Below are 12,576 nucleotides of genomic sequence, written 5' to 3' on the forward strand. Positions count from 1 at the left end.
GCCGAGGCCTCAATTATTGGCGGAACAACCAACGCCGATTTGCATGGCAGCGACACGGAGGATTGCTGCGGCAATTCCGAAGCTGATGTAGACACCAAATTTTCTGCATCCAAAGAGTTATTAGGCACAAACATATGCATGTGATCATTCTCTAAATTAGTATTGCTATTACCCAAATGATTGGGGAAGAATTAGGTGAAGCTCTCTTGAATGGAAAAACATTTTCATCAAATATGACGTCTCTAGACATATTGACACGACCAGAATCGGTGTCAAGACACTTATACCCTTTTATGTAAAGAACTGTAGCCTAGAAAGACACATTCTTTTGATAAAAAAGAGAGCTTTTGTTTGTTATAAGGATGGAGATGAGGCCAACAAGCACACCAAAATTTTTGTAATAAGGAGTAATTTGCTAGGGTATGAAAAAGATGCTCTAAGGGGCATTTGTTATCGATGACACGAGTAGGAAGACGATTGATGAGATATGTGGCTGTAAGAAACGCGTCGTCCCAAAATTTCTCAGGTACATGAGCATAAGCTAGAAGGGCTAGGCCAGTTTCAACAATATGATGGTACTTGCGTTCAGTAGGCCCATTTTGATGGCGTGTGTGAGGGCACGAAACATGATGAGCAATTCCAAGGGAACGAAAAAATGTGTTATGAATTTTCAGATATTCCCCACCCCAATCAGATTGACCCACTTGATTTTAGTATCTAGAAGGCGCTCAAGATGAGCTTGGAATTGCAAAAATATACGAGGAGCTTTTGTACGATCATGCATCAAATAAATCCATGAAAATTTACTGAAATCATCAATGAAGCTAATATAATATTTAAAACCCCCAACAGATGGAGGTGCAGGGCCCAAAACATCCGAAAAAATAAGTTCCAAAGATGGCGAAGACCTATGGGAAGAACTAGTATATGGTAACTGATGACTTTTTGTTGATTGACACGCATTACAAATTGACAAAGATGACTCACTAGCACATAGAATATTATTGAGACGCAAAATTGATTTTACTACTTGAGATGAAGGATGTCCAAGATGTGCATGCCATTGGGCATGAGTAGTAGATCTGCTCACCAAGGCATGCTTGAGATCATCGACATCGGATGGCTCAATAGGATAAAGACCAAATTTACACCTCCCATCTAGGAGACTTTTCCTTGACCGTCGATCCTTAATAGAAAAATGTCAAGGATGGAATTCAAAAAATACGTTATTATCACGAGAAAATTTATGAACGGAAAGAAGATGTTTGAAAATTTCAGGCACATGCAAAATATTACACAATGTAAGAGGACGAGTAGCAGTATTAATTAGAGAATGACAAGTATGCAAAACACGCAAACATGCTCCATTGCCAACTTTAACTTGTTCACCTCCATGATAGCATTCACGCACAACAAGACGATCCATGTCACTGGTGATATGATCCGTTGCGCCTGTGTTACTGTACCAATTTGGGTCAATCTTGTAAGAAGAAGTAGCCGACAGTACCGTAGTTGAAGTAGAAGAAGGTTCATCTTGATAGGACTCATCCATCCTATGCCAACAGCGGATAGCAGTATGCCCCACTTTGCCGCAGATCTGGCAGGAAGGACAAGCAGAAGGGTCACGACGATCACCAGCAGGACGAGAGGGTGCATAACCTTGAGAACGACCACGACCACGATCCCTATGCCCACGATTCTTCTGCTGACCACCACGACCAACATAATTGGCAGAAGATCCAAGATTTAACTGAAGTTAAGCACGACCAGTACAATTGGCAAAAGATCCCAGATTTAACTGAAGTTCAGCCTGGTGTTATAGTTGGCGAGCTTCAAACGTCATTAGATGTGCAAACGCATCATCAAGCGTGAGGGCTTCACTCTTGGTAGTCATTGAGGTGACGAAGGGATCCTAGTCAGGGCCAAGACAAGCGAGAAGATACGCGATCACATCATCATCTTGCAAGGCAGAGCCGGTAGCAGCCAGCTCGGTGGCCAGCCCTTTGATCTTGCAAAAATAATTTGCAGCAGATTGATCTCTTTTCTTGGACGTGGCGAGCTCAACACGAATATAAGTAGTGCGAGCACGAGTTGACGACAAAAATATCCGCTGCAGAGTATCCCACGCCTCCTTGGACGTAGTAGAAGCAACTACATTGTGAAGAATCTCCTCAGACATGGAGGAGAGAAGGCCGCTAAGGACCTATTGATCCTGATCATACCACTGATATAGGCAGGATTAGAGACCAGCTCAGCACCAGCAGCAGTTGAGGAAGGGACCAGCTTGGCAGGTGCGGCATTGGTGCCATCAAGGTAGCCCATAAGCTTCGTACTCCGTAGGTAGGGGAGGAGCTGGGCGTGCCATATGATGAAGTTGTTTATGGTTAGACGAATTGTGACAGCATGGTGTAGAGAGATTGGGCAAAAGGTCACCATGGTAGTTGAGACGGTATTGAAGATGGTAGATGGGGAGGAGGAAGAAGATATGGTAGACATTTAAAAAATAAACGTTGGCTCTAATACCATGTTAAGTTGAATGGCACAATGATCTCACCTAGGGTCACGACCTCATGTATTTATAGATGTGTATAATGAAGATTACATTCTAAATCATAGATTTAGTAACAAACCATAAAATCATATATTTGGTAACAAATCAGTAAAACATAGATTTGGTAACAAACTAGTAAATCAGTAGATTATCTTACTATATACAGATATGATTTATACTACGTTTAACAAGGTTGAGGTGATTCAAATGGTTGATGTGATAATCCAGTCATTTTTAAGGTCTCTTTTGTTGAACGCCATCATGGCTGAGATGACTGAGATGAGCACCTGAGTGAGTTTGACAAGCAGGGTCGTAGAGAACCACACCCCAAGCCAAGCTCATGTTGGGCAACAAACTCTAAATCCAAAAACACACTCTTAAATGGGAACCGGGATGCTAAGGAATTAAAAAATTTTATTTTTGACGTAGAACAATATTCGAAGGTTACAGGAACTTGCTCATAGGATCTAAGAGTAACGTTGGCCACAATGCATCTCATGGACGTTGGCGTTCGAAGGTTGATGATATAAAAAATGGGTCATGCATCATAAACTCATGGGAAGACCGTTGATGGAATCGATGCATTCGAAGCTCCCCTGGATGGGTTGCCAATTAAAGACCTTACGTTTGATGTTGACTCTTTTGAAGAAAAAACCAAACGATCGAACACCTCGAAATGTCGTGGTAGCTCTAAGAACTCTATCATACGACCTGAGAGTTGAGGGCTACAGGAACTTTCTCATATGACCTGAGAGTTACGTTAGCCGCAATGCATCTCATGGACGATGTAAAACTATGGTAGTGCTCGAAGGTGAATGGTATAAAAAATGGGTCATGAACCATAAACTCATGGGAAGATCGTTGATGGAATCGACGCTCCCCTAGATGGGTTGCCAATCAAAGACCTAACATTTGATGTTGACTCTTTTGAAGAAAGAGCCACACAATCAAACAGCTCAAAACGTCGCGGTAACTCTAAGAACTTTAACACACATAGGGAAGGACGTGTCGAAGAGTTAGACATTAAGCAAAAGATCATGCTAAAACTCTTTAGCGATCTGACAAAAGACTTCAGGACATCAACACCAAAAATTCATTGTTGTCCAGCAGTAAGGATATTTGGCTTTCACCCAGCAGGCCTGGGTTTGATTATCGGCAATGGAATATTATTTTCTTATTTCATCTTATTTTACCGTTTCTATCTTTGATTAAACAGACTTTTATGAACTTCGTACCTTTGTTAGAGTTATATTATATATATTTGGTTCAATTTCAACTACTGGGTTGAGGTGATTCAAATGGTTAATGCGATAATCGGACTATTTTCGAGGTCTCTCTTGTTGAACGCCATCATGGTTGAGATTAGCACCCAAGTGAGTTTGACAAGGAGACCCGAATTTAAACTTTACCTACGTTTGAAAGGCACTATGATAGTCAAGGTCAATGGTATTTTAGATTAAAAAGACTTTTATGAACTTTGTACCTTTGTTAATGTTACTTTGTACGTTTATTTGTGTACTTTGTACGTTTATTTGTGTTACTTTGTACCTTTGTTAGTGTTATGTTGTAGACATTTGGTCAAGTTCAACAAGTGGGGTTGAGGTAGTTCAAATGGTTAATGTTACTTTATTTGATTTAAATTGTTAATGTGATAATTTAGTTGAACAGTTACCGGTAATTTCCAAGGACTCTCTTATTGAATGCCAATAAGGCTGAAATGATTGAGATGAGCACCCAAGTGAGTTTGACAAAATTGAAATAAAATCAATAAAATTGAAAAAAATTGGAGGATGATAGACCAACCATAATCAATAAAATTAAAATCAATCTCGTTGAAGGATGATAGACCAACCATAATCTTCAGCCCAACGAGCCAAGCTTTTGTAGAAGCAAGAACCCTTGTATTAAAGAAATTACCACCTTCTGATACAAAATTTGGATCAACCAAGATATAAAAGCTAGAATTAGATTATGAGATCCAACCATGAGAAGCAAGATTTTGAACCTTTTTCTAAATTGAGTCACTCCAAATCAAACTTGATCAAGGCTTGATTAAATTACTCAGATGCAATCTACCACAAGAATTGCATAAAACTTAGAAACGACAAAGATATGCTCACATTTCTATAAGGGGGAACGTCTCAACTTGAGAGATCAATTTCATTGATCACAAATACGCTTGTACATAATAATTTGTGGGTATTTATAGTCTCCCCACAAAAAAAGTTAGTGGCCGTGATTTAATCTCGATCCCTTTAAATCTTCACAAAATACGAAGTCAATATGAGCATTACAAACTTTATGAAATTAAAATAATAAATAAAGTTTTCTAACCACTCATGAAATGATGCTTGCAACTTCATCTGCTACTTCAACCGTGCAAATATTTACTTTTGAATCTCCAAATGGTCTTGACTCAAACGATTCAGATTGTAACACATGAAATGATGGTTGAATCTAGCCTATCCAATTTTGTAGATGAAGTATGAATGCTTGTTGAATCTTCTTGGCCTTGGGTTGTGTAATAGGTTTAGTTGGAACACAGTGATTCTTATCATCATCCCCCTCTTCAAAAGGATTCGTCCTCGAATTAGAAAAATCATCACCTACATCAAAAAAACCCAACTCAGCAACATTGAAAGTAGAATGTACACCGTGATTCTTATCATCATCCCCCTCTTCAGGATTCGTCCTCGAATCAGAAAAATCATCACCTATATCAAAAGGACTCAACTTAGCAACATTAAAAGTAGAATATATTGACAATTCTACGGGAAGATCAATTTTATTATTCCATGCAATAAAATGAGTCATTTTACTAAATGTGTTATAGTGCATTTACAGTCAAATAAAGAATTAGGAATACACATTTTACTAAATGTTTTACTAAATGTCTTATAGTGCATTTATGGTCAAATAATGAATTATATTTAGTCAAATAAATAATTCATCAGTAAAATTATTTACGCTAATTCATTGAAATTTTAAAACGAAATCATCTCTAAATTTAGATAAGATACTAAGTTATACTACTTGAATCAGGTGTCGTAAAGGTCGAACGAACGAACACGTGACCTTCAAATCTTCAATAGTACACTCTCCCAACTAAGCTATCCCTTTTAACATTGAAAATGAAAATTCTTGAATTTTAAAAAGAAATAATCACTAAATTTAGATTAAATAGTCAAGTAATTTTAAAAAGAAATAATCACTAATTTTAAATTGAATATTCGGGTTATGCAAGTTAATCAACTTTAATTAGGTGCAGTGAAAGTGAATCAAACACATGATTTTCAGATTTTTACTGACGCTCTCCAAACTGAGCTATCCCCGGTAACATTAAAAATAAAAATTCATCGGTAAAGATATTTTCACTACTTCATTGAGATTTTAAAAAGAAATAATCACTAATTTTAGATTGAATAGTCGGGTTACGCAACTTAGTCAACTTGAATCAGGTGCGGTGAACGTGGATCAAACACGTGACCTTGAATGAAAACTCATTAGCAAAGGTATTTAGGTAATTCATTGATATTTTAAAAAGAAATAATCACTAATTTTAAATTGAATAGTTAGGAGTCAAGTTATGTGACTTGAATCAGGTGCGGTGAAGAAGGTGGATTGAACACGTGACCTTTAGATTTTCAGTTTGACACTTTCAAACTGAGTTATCCTCGCTAATATTTGAAAAAAAAATCATAAGTAAAGGTATTTCCGCTAATTCATTATATTTTAAAAAGAAATAATCACTAATTTTAGATTGAATAAATTTATGCAACTTACTGGACTTATGCAACATAAACCAAGTGCGGTGAACGTAAATTAAACATGTAACCTTCAGATATTCAGTCCCAACTGAGTATCCCCGCTAAAATTAAAAATCAAAATTCATGTGTAAAAGTATTTCCTCTAATTCATTATACATTGAAATTTTAAAAATAAATAATAACTAATTTTTTATTGAATAGTTAGCTTATGCAAATGGAAACAGGTGCAGTGAATGTGGAGATTAAACACGTGACATTCAAATATTTAGTTTGACACTCTCCTAGCTTAAGGTCGCGATTAAGAACATAACAAGAAGTAATATCATAGCTTAAAGTCGTGATTAAGAACCTACTAGTAGGCTACTTACTAAGTTTTACTCACTCCATGTTTATCATTTTCTTTCAAGTAACTAAGAGTTGGTCGTGGATGAGAGCAGACTTTGGAGTGTGGGCCATGGACTAACCTTTGTTTTTAATCTAGTATTTTTTGTTCTTCTTTTGAGTCTGCTTCTCATTTTGTGTTTGTCACGAGTATGTATATGTAACACCCCAAAAAATGAAGGAAATTAGCTCCCATAAGAATATGTCACTCATGAAAGACCCAAAGGATAGAAAGGAAAAAAATTAAAGGATTAAGCAAGAACAAGAGACTTAGTAAAGTCAGTACCCTAACAAGTGATTTCATGGAGTTGAAAGGCCTTTTGAAAAGGATTGGAAAGGAAAAAGTAAATGAAAAGGGCAAAAAAGTCATTTTATCAATTATATAAAATCTTACCGAATTTGTAATTCCTTATCTTGAAGAAATCTAAGGATTCAAAATAAGGGGAAAATTATCAAAAAGGGATGAGGAATTTGTAGAAAAATTATGGATTTTTCGAGAAAAATAATAATAAAATATTCGGAAAGTGGCAAATTACCAAAATACCCCTAGAAGAATTGATAATTACAGAAATGCCACTCTAATTAGAATCAGAGCATCTACCGTGACCATCCGAGTAAAATCCTTCGAACTCAAATCTCAACCATTGGATCTCCTCCAAAATTTGATATGATCTAGAACGAACACGCACGGATCATTACATCCAACGACTAGTATTCAAAGCCAAGGTCGATAAGGCTATGATCGGAGTTGATATCTCCAAAAAATTATCCAGAAAGTTCGATCTCTAAATAACAAAGATTCAAGAGCTCTCAATGTCGGTTTAAGCTCCTCCTATAAAGTCTAAAGTATGAGCAACAATACGGAATAAGAATCGAGAAAGGTCAATCCCCCAATCGAAGGCAATAAGCGTTTAGATTATGGGTCTCCTACTCTCAGATTTCTTCCAAATTCGAGATCAATCCTCCACCATTTCTCTTCAAACTTATTTCTACCGTTTCTCAACAAGATTACCCACAAGTTCTATGCAGGAATAAAGTGTTGAAAGTGCCTCGAAACCTTTCCTTCCCAATTCAATCTGCCATTGAAGAACTTCAAGAAAAACTTGAAAATCCAATCCGAGGATACATGATGATTCGTCGAGTAAGAATGATTCTAATCAATTTCTGCACCTCCAAGGAATGCTTTCATAGAAGACCACGAAGAAAAATAGCCTCGAGAGCGTGCCGAATTGAAGGAAATAGGTTTCGAAATTAAATTTGGGGATAAGAGTCAAATTCTTATCTACGATCTCTTTTCCTTCAAATTAAGGATTCCTCGAGCTTCAGAGGAAGAAGTTGAGTAAACTTAATGAAGGAATCGAGAGCTGAAACATCTTAGAATAAGCTACCCATGAGATCGAAAATCTGGCGTTTTTAGTGAGTTGCATACCGAGAACGTTTTCTGGAAATTAAGGTCCTACACTCAAAGACGTTCCTCCAAACCAATTCCTTTAGCCTTAAGAAAGGATATGGAAGTGGTTCAATGAAGAAATAGAGCCTTGAAACCTCTAAAATCGGCTGCCCAATAAGAAATCCTTTGTTTTATCTCAAGCGATAAATCAGATTTTGGATGAACTTTTGAAGCGAATATCTTAGGCTACGATCAACGAGAAGGTATCAAATCAATCCCTAGCCCTTCCTTGTAACACACATCTTTAAGTTTCAGGAAGAAATCGAGGAGAGAAACTCTGTAAATGTGGATGTTAAAATGTTTTTCATCGGTCTCCATCATTAGTTGTGAGTGGCTCTAGCATTGACAATGGTGTTCCTTACTATTTTGTGATTTGTCCAGACCTCGACATACATAATATATATATATATATTCATTTAACTATAACACATATGGTCCATGGAAGAATTGTAACTCTTATGCTCATTAATATTATAATGGCTACTACCTAAATTATAACAAAAAGTTGATAATTGATGTCCAATTAGCCAACCCTAAATTTGTAATCATTGTGGATGGATTGAAATAACAATGGAAGTAATTTAAACTCCCAGTACCTTAAATGAAGTTGGTCTCTTCTAATAAAACATGAATTTCTTTTTAATATCATTAATACAATTATGCTTCATTTTAAACCTACCAAACATGAAACTAAAAATAAGTTCAATTTAACTTCATTTTATGGTCATCTTAAATGACGTGTAGGATATATTCTTGATTTACCTTGATACTTCATATTAGTTAAGCTTTTTTCAAAATCACAATTAGACAACAACAAAGTTGAACTTGGGTCGGTTTATTATTTTAAATAAAATTTCTTTCTCCAATCCTATTCCTAATAACTCTTCTACTAAATTCATATTATGCTAGAAGTAAAATTTGCAACTTTAACTAAAATTTCATCCAAACAAATTTTATGGTTAGAAATTCTAGTGTTCATCCATAATATACAACCACTACCTAAATTATGACCAAAAAAATTTGAAAACATAAGTTTAGTTGAAAATTACAAAAAACAATCCTCTAAATCCAAGAACTCTGTCCCATTAGTCAATCCTAAAGATAGTAACTAACCTAGAGTAATTGAAGCTCTACATGAAGTAATTTAAAGTTTCAGTTACTTAACTAAAGTTTATCTCGTCTTTAATGAAATATGAGTTGCACTTAAGTTCATGAATAGTTTATAGACTCCAACTCTTAGTACTATTAATGCAATTATATTTCATATGAGTTTATCATAAATCAAACTAAGGTACATTCAATACAACATCATTTTCTTGTCATACGAAGCAAAATAGAAGAATTAAATCAAACAAACTGATAAACTGAGACGAATAAATCCAACCCAACCCAAACTAATTTGATTGATTCATTTGTTGGGTTGCAATTTATTTGATAACACTTGCATATTAGAACAATTCAATATGTTCAATATTACATACCTTACTTACAAGTAAAATACTAGACCATCAACTTTTTGTTTTATAGTCTAACAACCGCTCAAGAAAATAGATTTTAAACTTGAGAGAAAAAAATATATTGAGTAGGTATTAAAAATGTTGCATTTTTTTTTAAAGGGCATTTGGTCTAGTGGTATGATTCTCGCTTAGGGTGCGAGAGGTCCCGAGTTCAATTCTCGGAATGCCCCTATGTTCAATTCATCAAAAGATGAGCCTCAAAGAATGCAATTCAACGAAGTGTAATATTCTTGCTCTAAATATCATTTTATCTTTTTCACTTTCAATAGGCATGCCTATACAAATCGTAACTTTCGATATTTGCTTTACTTGTGTACTCCACTATATGTGTCTCAAATGGAACTATCAAACTAAAACTGATCTAAAATATAATAATAATAATTGTTCATGGATTTTATTAACAAAGAAAATAAATGAAATAATGATGATAGATTCCATAAAAAATTCAATATATAGTCCATAATAAGGACATTTGGTCTAGTATGATTCTTTCTTTGGGTGCAAGAGGTCTCGAGTTCGATTTTCGATATGCCCTTCCAAAAAAGAAAAAAAAAGCACAATTTTTGAAAGAAAAATAAATGAAAAGAAATAGAATAGTTGTAAAATAATTATCAATGGGGCCTAACCCAAAGGAATGCGTGGCAATGCACAACTTCAACTAGTATAAATTTCATATATATTGAGGCACGAAAAAGAACTTTCAACTAGTATAAATTTCATATATATTGAGGCACGAAAAATATATGGACTAGCAACTAAGAACTTTCAACTATTATAAATTTCATATATATTGAGGCACGAAAAATATATGGACTAGCAACTAAGAACTTTAGATCTACTATAAACGCATTTGGTCTAGTGGTATGATTATTTTTTTGGGTGTAAAGGCCTCAAGTTCGATTCTCAAAATGCCCCCAACAATACTATATCAAAATGAATTAGGCAAGATAATATGATTTAAAATGTGGTTTTTAAACATTGAACCAAGAAGATGAGAATAGAGAATGAAACATAATCTTGGAAGAATAAAGATCGTTTCGAGCCCGACTTCAAAAAGAGCATTACACAAATTGTTCTATTGTATTCTTTCTAGAAACTTTCCATTATGTTGTCCACTGTCGTCACAATTCTTTTAAGGAAGATGCGCCCAAATAACCGATGAAGAAGTTTCAGAGAGCCATAGGTTCGAATCCTGTCACCTTGATGTGGTATTCTCAGGGGCCGAAGTGCAAAGCCCTATAGCCTATCTGTGGTCAAGAAGGCAGGCGAACCGTGCACACTGAAAAAAAATGAAGATCTCCTTTTCTATCACACGAATTGTCATTCTTTTGTATTTTGAAACCCCTTACCTTATTAGTCATCAAACAGGTTTTTGGTATAATATATCGAGATAATTATTATGAAAAACCTATTCCACTAGTGTGACTTAGAGACCATTTCTTTGTGGTATCAGTCATGCTATTTGAATAGCCTGAAGTCATCATAGCCTCTCCACCGGTTCAGAAGACTCATTTGGCATCAATGTGCTCCAATGAAAGAGATCAGACCCTTTTCTGAACCAGAATTGGGCACAAAACACCAAGGTAGAAAGTTGAAAGCGAGCTCTTTTCGCATATACGCAATCTCAAAGCCCAATTAGCTCAAGGATTGTCTCCTCGACCCTAGCGAGTATGAGTGCTTGGTAAAAGAGAATGTCGAATGAGAAAGACATTTGATTACGACAACATTCGCAACTACCAAAGTGCACTAAACCTAGTAGAGATCTTCGACCTAACGATAATGGAACTTCAAGCCCATTTAATAAATCAGCTTTGTACCTTATTGTTGACCGAACCGGATGCACGCCAGGCCCAAATTCTTTCTCAATCACTCGGAGACGAAATGAAGATCAGATCTGAAGTTTACGAATCGAAGAGAAAGTGGATCTGAGTTCTACACGCTTTTATTTTCAAAAGCTTCGCTTGCCTACGGTACTTTATTCAGAATGTGCAACAATACGGTCATCTCTCAGCCGTGTATAGAGAATTCCTTGATCATTTCCTTGGCGGATAACACAAATGAAAACGTTCAGATTCAATCTTTTTGTTTAATTCGTAAATAAAACAAAAAATGCGGTTAAATATATTGTATATATGTAGTGCATTTTCCCTAATTTGAATTCGAACATTTCGAACTCACTCGTCACACTGTTCTATGGTTTAGTTCGATATGAGCTAGTAGAGAGACCTAATGGACCTATAGATCATGGGCTCCAATGAACAATTGGTTTGTGGTCCAACCAGTAAACCGAATCCCTCTCAGGCCAATGAGAGGGTGGAGCCCCTTGTTCAAGACCTAGAGTCAGCCCCACGTCCCCAGCCATTTACCCAGTCTTACCCCTGAAATGGGAGGCCTATTGAGTCAGCGAACTTAAGCCACTCTCACCCATGCATATATAAGGATAATTTCGAATAAAAAGAAGTTCATGGTTAGCTTAGAATTAAGATCGAGTTACCTAGGTCATCGAATGAAAAGAAAATCAGTCTCAACAGTAAACGACATTATGAAGTGAGAGTGATTTTCTTCATGGTTCGATCTTATGCAATACTCATTGCATAGGACTCCCCCACACACATATCTCCACATGTACAATTTTACTGATCACATTGTTTATATCATATACAAAAGTGGGCCGCATCCATAGTGTCCCCAGAATAAGGTACTCAGCCTTATCAACTCTTATGTCTCTACATATAGTTCAAGTAATCATACTATAGCTAGAGTGTTCTTAATTTATTGGATTTAGATTAATGATCGTAAAATTCATTTTATTCAATAACAATCTTTATTGAATAAACAACAATAATAACTTTATTCAAGTAATCATACTATAGCTAGGGTTTTATAATGTTAAAATCATGGGGATGTAGC

At 35.8% G+C, this 12,576-nt stretch overlaps 2 non-coding genes across 2 annotated transcripts; one reads left to right on the forward strand and one right to left on the reverse strand.

The window, feature by feature from the left end:
* Positions 1-1,829: 1,829 nt before the first annotated feature.
* On the reverse strand, positions 1,830-1,969 carry LOC111471729. The gene has a single exon (XR_002715241.1). It is a non-coding gene; the product is annotated as a small nucleolar RNA Z247 (small nucleolar RNA).
* A 7,795-nt stretch (positions 1,970-9,764) lies between these two features.
* On the forward strand, positions 9,765-9,836 carry TRNAP-AGG. The gene has a single exon. It is a non-coding gene; the product is annotated as a tRNA-Pro (tRNA).
* The last annotated feature ends 2,740 nt before the right edge of the window (positions 9,837-12,576 follow it).

The sequence above is a fragment of the Cucurbita maxima genome, unplaced genomic scaffold (genome assembly GCF_002738345.1).
Source record: "Cucurbita maxima cultivar Rimu unplaced genomic scaffold, Cmax_1.0 Cma_Scf00056, whole genome shotgun sequence".
In the NCBI taxonomy this organism is placed as follows: Eukaryota; Viridiplantae; Streptophyta; class Magnoliopsida; order Cucurbitales; family Cucurbitaceae; genus Cucurbita; species Cucurbita maxima.